Genomic DNA, 9,642 nt, shown 5'->3' with positions numbered 1-9,642 from the left:
ACAAAATGCAACACAAATAGTGCATAATTTAATGTTTAGGACGAATTGCGTTGAATAAAATAACACATTTCAAGATTCCTTTTTGGCTTGGACTACATTTACATCGGTGAAAGGATGCTCATGTTGAAATATGATCGTTTTATGTAACGCTAATTGTCACAATCATTAATTATACACTGTTTGTGTTTGCACTTCATGTGTCATGATGAGTTTTTTTTTTTTTTTTTTCTGCGAGTGAAATTTGAACTTGTTATTTTAAGGAAAAAAGATATATTCTTGATATTATATGCCGAGGTGAACTCGGAAAGAAAAGTCATCTGGTCTCCACTTGGACTTGAACCCAGGGCGACCCTGCCTTTCTTATTTTACGCACTGTGACGTGAGGCGCTGAGTAGAGGCATTAGTAGCCTTTCTCAGCTTCAGCAAATGGCCGCCCAAGTGGGTCGGTAGACATAGAGATAGACGGCTTCTTTCTCAGCCCAATATATCAAGGAAACCGAATATGTTATACAAAATAATAACATATTCTGTTTCCTTGCTATATTGGGCTGAGAAAAAAAAATCCGTGAATCTGTTTATATTTTAATTTAACCAAAAAAAAAAAAAAAAAATACTTGGCCATGATAAGTATTTCAGCGCAAAACCGCACTTTTTTTTAATATCAATCGTTAAATTTTAGAGAGATATAGATGGCTTTTTTCTCAGCCAGAGATATCAAGGAAACAGTTATTTTCCGGATATTATGCTGAGGTGTGATTCATGAGGTGCAGATTCATGTGTCTCCAGTGGTGTAGATGGTAGCATGCTTGCCCGGTATGCAAGAGGGCCTGGGTTCGAGTCCCGGCGGAGACGTGATGACTTGACTTTTCTTTCCGAGCTCACCTCAGCATAATATCCGGAAAATAACTGTTTCCTTGAATCGTTAAATTTGTTATTAATTTTTAAAATGCGTCCTCCCTTTTTAAAATGTGACTTCTCGTCCACCCTGTATGTACATTTTCTCTTCTTTCTTTTTATTCTTTACATAAATACAGTAAAACCTCTATTCTGCTATCCAATATTTCCCGATATTGGATAGCAGAATAAATTTAATGATCTGATTATGTGACGTTGGCAACTCAAATGATCTGGATACGTGCCGTTGGCATTTTAATGATCTGGATACGTAACATTGGCGACACAGCTTAAAAAAAATCATGTAAATTAATTTCAATTTATTCATTTTTATATTTAATTTAATTTAATTTCTTAACTAGTTTGATCAACAAAAAGTTGATTTTCTGACATGAATGAAGGAGGGGAAAATGGCAAGATAGAGAGAGAGAGAGAAAGAGAGAGGCCATGGCTTACTCCGTTTAGCGGTTCACTCTCATGCGGATTATATTTTTTTGATTTTCGAGAGTGAACCCTTAACACAAGGTTCCACTGTATAATTTTAAACGGAGTGTATCTAGATTAACTATATGGATAATGAATAACTAAATGAATAATGTTATCCAGTTGAATTGAAAAAAAAAATACTAGAAACAAAAAAATATCAATGCAAAACAAATTGAAACTTACCTATAGTATACAGTACGGAATAAAAAGAGAGATAGCGTGTCATCATGAATGTGTCTATGCATGATACTGTGCCTCTTCTTTTTTTCTACGGAGTTCAGTTCTAAGATTTAAAAGAAAAAGGACTGAAAGCATTAAAAAATCGATCAGAGAATACCACGGGTGACGTGAGTGGATAGTTTTTTTTTGTTTAAAAAATCTGCATAAGAAGTTGCTCAGCATAATCCCAACTCAGCATTTTCTCAAGCAGTTTTTTTCTCTCACTCTCTTCATTTCGTTCTCACTTAGGTAGGCACACTTCTCTCACATACCTACATAAAGGTACATTTTTTTCTTGCACCCATTTTTTTTTCTCACCCCTATTTGCATTAATCTCTTCAAAGTCTCTTCTTGAACATTTTTTTTTTCAATGTTCATTTCAATGCAATATTTGATTTTTTCCCCCCTATTCCTTCAGACTTCTTGTCTCTGTTCTTATACACATTTTTCCCCTCTCTCTCTCTTTGGTCCTTCTTTGCTCATTTCATTCCAAGCCTATTGTCACTATAAAGAACGTTTCTCGAATATATACAAATATAAAAAAAATAAATTCCGATTTTGTGAACTCCGCCCTCTCACTAAGATCTCCATCTCTTCTCAGCTTCTCTCTCTCTCTCTCTCTCTCTCTCTACTCTCTTCACTCAGCACTGCCTTGCGGAGTTAATAAAGTCGAGGTTTTAATTAAGCTAGGTTACGCCGCTTCATATTAAAAGTAATATTTGAATTTCGTCGCGATCTTGATTCGTTTAATTCTGTTCTGTTCTTCTACTAAGTTCTCTACCCACCTCCTTCTCCTTTTTCTTAATTTTTTTTTCCCTTAGCTCTTATATTTCTTTTCTCTGCAGCCTTTAAAGCTCCTATTTCTTAAATAACGCTAATGGGTAAAAGGTAAAAGTTGAACGCAAACAGAGAACGAGTCGACGTTGATAGGATATTTATAAAAATCAATCAGGAAGTTTGCAGGGAGGGAGGTCAGGATCTCTGAGCCTTTTGGGAAAACTGCATTACACACCTTCTCTGACTCCCTCCTACCCTTTTTACTCCTTCCGGTACTGTTGACGGACTAATTACTAGGGCTTCATAAAAGATTTAATTAATTTTTCTCCGCCGTTAAGTGCAATTAGTACCACGTTCTCTTCTCTCTATGTAACTCCTCGACGCTAATGAAGGACTAACATTTATTTTGGAGCCTCTGGAGTTTTCTTGGGAAAAAGAGCGTGCGTGTGGTGCACGAAGGGGTTACAGGACTGAAGGTAAAAAAAAATGATTAATTTAGAGGAAAATAATAAAAACGAGCTTGTTCTCTCCACGACGGAGAGGAGAAAATAATAATATAAGGAGTAAAAAAAACCGTCTTGAATAGTACGTGTGGTCCTAGTTTAACGACAAACTCATTGCGTTATCGTTACGTTTTGTCAGCAAACGACCTTTTAAGTGAACGTTTTTCTTCTTTATAATTTTAGGGTAATATTTGGTTTTCTATTTCTGGCCTTCTTCTTTAATTCTTAAGTGACATTTTTATTGGAAATATTTTTATTTCTAATGGGGAGGTCGGAGAGAGAGAGAGAGAGAAAAGGAGTCAGAGAGTCATTAGTTGCTTGTTTGCCAAGCCGTTAACGATCGAAATACGTTTAAAAACAAACTGAACGACTGTTAAACCTGTGAATTACTAAATTAAATACACAGTACAAACTCGTTACTTTTTTCTCCTCCTTCTCAATGTAAATAATTTCACGTTGAGGTTCGAAAAAAAAATTGTTGGGCAATCCTTCGTGGGAAAATGTCGTTGATGAATAAAACGGAGTAGTAGTCAGGACATAACGAAGGTGTTTTAATGAATAATGAAGACGCCATCTTTGTGTGCGTATTATATTAATTATGAAAAATGAAGTTACATGTGTTTATGAAATTTCAGTGCTTTTTTAATTCAGTGCTTTTTTATTTTTCGCTTGAATGTTTTTGCTATTGTTAGAGATTATAACAAATTTTCCCTAGGCCTATGGCAGGGGTTCGTCTGGAAATGTGTTGTAGGTTATTTAAGTGCTCTGGAATGGTGCCGCGGGTCACTCAAGTGATCTATAAATACGCCGTGGGACGCTTAAGTCATGTGGAACTGCACCGCGGCTCGTTCAAGTGATCTGAATATATTGCATGTCACTTATGTGATCTGTGAATATACTGCGTGTCACTTATGTGATCTGTGAATGTACTGCGTGCCACTAAGGTGATCTAGGAATGTGCCACGGGTCACTTGAGTGATGTAGAACAGCACCATGGGTGACTTAATTGATCTATGAATGTGCTGCTTGATCCGTTTTTAAAAAAATTGGATTTGACGACGGCGCGGTGAACATTAGATGACTCCGAGGGCTACATTTGGCCAGCAGACCATGGGTTGAGCATGTATGGAGTAACGTATTCTCGTTTGTATCGTGAATGTAACCGAAAACAGTTTTCTTTTTTCGAAAATGCCGTTCAAAACAGTTTTCTTTCTATAATGTAGCTTAGAAAACCCGAAGTACGCAAATTTTTCAAACCAATGAAGTTACCCCAAACTCTCCAAAAGGTTACGTTAAACGGTTAAAATATTCAAGCAATTACGTTTACACCGAGTTTTTCAGCCACTTCGTTGGGCACTTTGCCTGTTGTGGCCTTTGCATTTGTTAATTTAGCGGACGTGCAATTTCTGTAGGTAACAGACGCAGATCATGCCTACCAACAGTTTGAAATTTCACTTGTAAGCTAGTTTTTCCTCAACAACATCATGTCCAACTGGGGTGAAGTGATGTTCTGGTACCGCCATTTAATTGGAAAAATTATGCCTACCAATATCTGCATACTTCATAAAACTAAGAATTTCAATTAATTTGATTCATAACCCTAGGGTGAATAATTGCGATAACTGGTTGAATTAAGCAAAAATTCAAAGTACACAAAAGCGCAATAATTTACAAAATTAAATCTCCACATTCGGCCCGAGGCCTCTGGGAGGTGCCCGACTGGGTCGATCAGGGGCGTCGGAAGTGTTTCGAACCTGTGGGTGCCCGTCTTGAGATTCATGTAGGAAATTTCGATTTTTGAATCAATTCTGTGGGTGCTCGGACCGTTTCTACAAACTTCCGTGGGTGCTCGACACCCACAGCACCCCCGGCTCCGACGCCACTGGGGTCGATGGATCAAGACGAAACTGCTAAGGGAAGACGTTAAAAAGTTTTTTCAATTTCGTCAATTTCGAAAAATTCCCGTCTCGATTTGTTTTTTCTGTTCTGGGATAATGTCTGACATTGCGTCATTAATAATTGCCATAATGTGTCAGAATAAAATATTAATTGGTAATGAAATTTCAGTTCGATGAAAATGATTAAAATGTCAAAAGTAATTTGGATACAGCGTTGTATTTTTGATTGAAATCAAAGTGCAGAAATAAAATTGACGATTATCTATATCTCTATATATATAAAATTGATTTTCTGTCTGTGTGTGTGTGTGTGTATGTATGTTCTCTATACAAATCTACAATTTTAGATCGATCGTCGCCAAATTTTGCATATATACCAAATGGGACCCGACTTGAACGATAGGCTACTTTAAAATTTCGTCAGACCAGGGCAAATGCCCCAAATGGGCAAAAAACTGTCCGGCAACAATGGTTTTTGGGCCTCAACAATCACTTTCCAAACGTTTACTTTGGTTACCGTGGTTCCCTAGCAATGCGTTTCAGACGTGTATATGCCTTTACAACGGTTTGTCACTTCTTTAATCCTGTTAGTATATGTATATGTATAATAGTTTATGCCTTTATAATGGTTTGCCAATACTTTCAATACTAAACAATACTACTATTCAATACAATTACATTTCAATACTCTCAGTAATGAGGCTTTTTGAATAGACGTCATAATCATCATCAGCATCAGTTTGAGGGCCAGGCCAAGGATGATTCCCATACAAATCAGTGTTAAAATTGCCGATTTTACTGTAGAAATGCGGAAATTTGGTGGGGTTTTCCACCCCATCAATAATTTTAAAAGTTGTATTTTATCCTCGATTTTTGAAATATTGAGTTCGCTTAGAGATATACGAAGCCCAGGAGATTAAATATGAAGTGATTAGCCAGACCTACTTTTGATTTGGATATCCATGCAATAACATTGATTTTAACTTTTCATTTATATCTTCTCAAGCATGGAAATTAATGTTTCAATATTCAACTGCATAAATTCATATAGTTTATAGGTTGTTTTAAAATTAATTATGGGGCCCATAAAGTGCATCGAAGAAATTCCACAGCTTTAACTAAGCATGTTTGGAAGCTTAAACAAGCAGATGGATAACTTGAAGTTCAAAAGGGGGAGGGGGGGAAATCGAACTAACTACCCAGCGCCCTTTAAAAAAGGAAAAAAAATTTCATTTCTACGTTTCTTTAAATCTAGATTTGTTTATTTCAGGAGTCGCGCGGGAAGTTGCCATATTGGTTAACTTGGACACAGTTTGTATGTCTCTCAAAGAAAGAGGGAGATATCACGTGATCCAAAAAGCTTCATTGAAGAAATCCCGGGCAACGCCGGGTAATATAGCTAGTATAACATAAAGATACGTCACGTTTGATTTAAAATTTCCCCGTATTCATCATTCGGATGAATAGCTGACTGATTTGGAAGTGCATCATTACTAATAATGAACATGTCAGTCGCACCTGTCCCGGGTTGGTCTAACCATTACTCACCGCTACTTAACCGTACATGCACCTCGATTCCTCTGCTGAATTTCTAACGAATCGATGCATGTCGGAATTTGTGTTATGAGTGAATGTGTGGCCTTAACGTAATTATGTTGTCAGAGTTGTGCTTGTTTCGTGTTCATGCTGCTGCTGTGGTCTTCCTTACGTATTTTGAATTGAAGATGGTAAATGCTTAAATTTTCACGTTATGTTAGTATAATGTTGCAGGGTTGCCTGCTTTCGGTGGAGGGAACTTTTCAAAATAGAAGACTTTCTCGCATACGCTTCTCGAAGTTGGAAAACAGAATAAGCAACAAAAAAATCAATTGAATCAGTGGTCAGGCCAGCCTAGCATCTGATGCTCGACGTACGTTTGTTTATCTAGAGAGCACCGGGGACCGGCCACCTGTCCCTCAATATCAGAGGAAGAGACACTACGGCGGCGGAAATTTGATGGTTTTGGGCAGTCACCGTGTTGGATGGGCACATTATATTAATAGAAGATCTGTGACGGCAGAGTCTGTGAGGTATAGGGATGACATCTTGAAATCTTGTGTTCGCCTTTTTAAGGGGTGCAGTTGGTGCTGATTTCATGTTAATGGACGACAAGATGCGCCTACGTAGGGCTGATATGATCGACGAATTTCTCGAAAGTTAAAATATTTGCCGGATGGAGAAAGAGGCCCCCCCCCCCACTCCCATCCATATCTCCTAACCTAAACCCTATACGAGTAGAGCATACCTGGGACGCTTTTGGAAGTGCAATTGCGGTCGCCATACCTATCAAAGAACTATCCAGGAGCTGAAAACAGCGTCGCTGGAGGAGTAGGACCAACTGCCACAGGGACTCCTAAACAGCCTGATTTCCAGACGAATTAACGTTGTGCAACTCATGTAACAGTAAGAGAGGGACGTACCTCCCCCCCTTCCATTAACTCATTATATTGTTCGACATCGTAATATCTGTGTTAGACCGTCCGACGCTGATGCGTCTTATGCAAGAGCATGTTTGGGTTCAATAACTGTTGTATGTCTATTTTGTTTGTATTATGCATCCTATGTGCATACAAAATTTCATTTGAATATCTCTGGAAGTTCTGGAGATATCGTCTAAATGTGAAAATTTTCTTAATTTCCACACCACATTATTAGCGTAATCTGCTATCGAACTAAAGCACTAATTTCTGAATCGATGCACATTTTGGCAATATGTTTGTCTCTTTTTTTTTTGAACTAATTTATGTTTAAAGTTATTGTTTTGATAAAATATAGAACAATTGAGCTCAACTGTAGAGAAATTCGTTAGAAAACATTCATAGTCAAATATCGGTTCAAATAATAATTATTTGAACTTGAAATTGTCTTAAAATTTAATGTTCGTTAGTGCTTATATTCAAATAATGATTGAAAAATAATTTTTCAGTCATCATTTGAATATATGCACTAACAAACATTAAATTTCAAGACAATTTTGGTTTCGATATTCAAGGATTTATATCAAAATTAGTTTCAATGTCACCAGAGGCAACTAGTGTTAATAGTTGCCCATACTTTCTGATATTATGGGTATTTAAATGATATTTTCTTCTGAAAAACAAATTATTATTTAAAAATATGTAGATATAGAAGGACGGGAATAACATAGAAGCCTATGGGTTCGCTTTAGTTGAGGGGGGCGGGCGATGAGAGAAAATAAATGTTGAAGAAGGGGGCGATCGAACAAAAAGTTTGGGGAAACTATGTTTGATTTATAATTTCAACAATATTTAAGAAAGCTGAACCCACTTATTCGGTTAATGTGATTAGTTTCCTTCCGGAGCATTCATTACGTGAAAATTGTAGATAATTGTGCGTGCGAAGATAAATTAGTTTCGTTCTTAAGCGCCATCCATATGCTTAACTTTTGGGGATAATTTTTGATTTTACACGAATTAATATACGAATCGGTGATGCCTTCCTACTTTCCGTCATTCATTTTATCAAAAACATTATTTACTCAGCACTTTATAGAATATTCGATCATTTGGATAAATCGTTCCCACGTATACAATCACCGGGTACAGTGAAATATCGGTTAATACGATGTTTCTTATGCATCTAAAAATATTATCCTGGGTTCTGTTAAAAATTGAGGCCACGGGTTGTTCAATGTGTGTGTCCGTTGATAAGGCGTAAGCCACATATTTTTCATATGACACAGATAAGCTTGGCTTTTTTCATTAAGCAGTTAAATTCAATATGTAATTCCTAATCAATATACCGAAATTCGGTTTTACGCCGCCTAATATTTTGCGATCCGATGCAATCTCACCGTTCGCACTAGGGTATCCTGTACCGGGATCCCGTTTTCCCGGGTTCCCGCCCCTGAAATGCAACCGGGAAATTCCTGGGAATCTAATCTCATTTTCCGGGATTCCAGAAACAGAATAAGGTGTTGAACCAGATCGCATTTCTGTCCTTAATTAGACGTGCCTAATGAATTTTAGTTACTAAAAGCATGAATTTCAGAAGCGGCAATCAATAAATTTGGAATAAAATTATTCGTATTAATAGATAAATTATTAAGTTAATGAATTACACCCAGTAAATTCAACCCTTTGGGTGGCATTGACGAGATATCTCGCCAGTTTCTTGCTCTCTTATTTTAGCATTGACAAGAACAGACATTTTGCAATGTTGACAAAAATTCCCAATTATTTTGTCGTACAGTTGGAATGTGCAATAAATAAGATACTTGAATTCGGTCTTTTTTTTCATTTCATTTAATTCATTTATTTACTCTTTAAGCGGCATCTCGCTGTTTGAAAGCCTGTTATTTTAGCATTGGCAAGCCCAGTTATTTTATATATGAAGTTGATTATATTCCTTCAATGAAAGCGTCATCTAATAAACCATCGCATTGTCTTTTATATGCTGATGATACGGTCATTTTGATAATTCGCCAATGAACATGAGAAAAAAATACATGTCCTTCAAAATGTTTGTCGGGGGGGGGGGGTATATCAGCTGAATGTCAATATTCAATTCCTGTTCAATCAATGTTCTTGATCCTTTAATATCTTACAATTAATTCAGTCAAAGAATTCACATATTTGGGAATTCCGTTTCCTTCGTCGGGTGTCTTTTTAAAGCAAAACTCATTTTTGAACAAAAACCTAAACGAGCGATAGGGTCCTCTTGGCTCTGTTTGTCAAAATCTACACCTAATTATTTACGAACGATCGAATAATATCGAAACAGAATACTCTGCAACTCTATCATAGAGCTTGCATCAAACGGAACTAAAAACACAACTGCTAAGTTTTTATTTTAGGAAAATTTCG

General features: G+C 36.8%; 1 non-coding gene across 1 annotated transcript; it reads left to right on the top strand.

Annotated features, from left to right (window-relative positions):
- Window positions 1-778: 778 nt before the first annotated feature.
- On the top strand, window positions 779-852 carry TRNAT-GGU (transfer RNA threonine (anticodon GGU)). Its single transcript has one exon. It is a non-coding gene; the product is annotated as a tRNA-Thr (tRNA).
- The last annotated feature ends 8,790 nt before the right edge of the window (window positions 853-9,642 follow it).

Source organism: Pholcus phalangioides, unplaced genomic scaffold (genome assembly GCF_987345545.1).
Source record: "Pholcus phalangioides strain wild (caught in Gottingen) unplaced genomic scaffold, Ppha-v1.0 ptg000003l_1, whole genome shotgun sequence".
NCBI classification, from domain to species: Eukaryota; Metazoa; Arthropoda; class Arachnida; order Araneae; family Pholcidae; genus Pholcus; species Pholcus phalangioides.
Note: the sequence above shows the minus strand (reverse complement) of the source record. Positions and strands in the feature narration are given on the sequence as shown.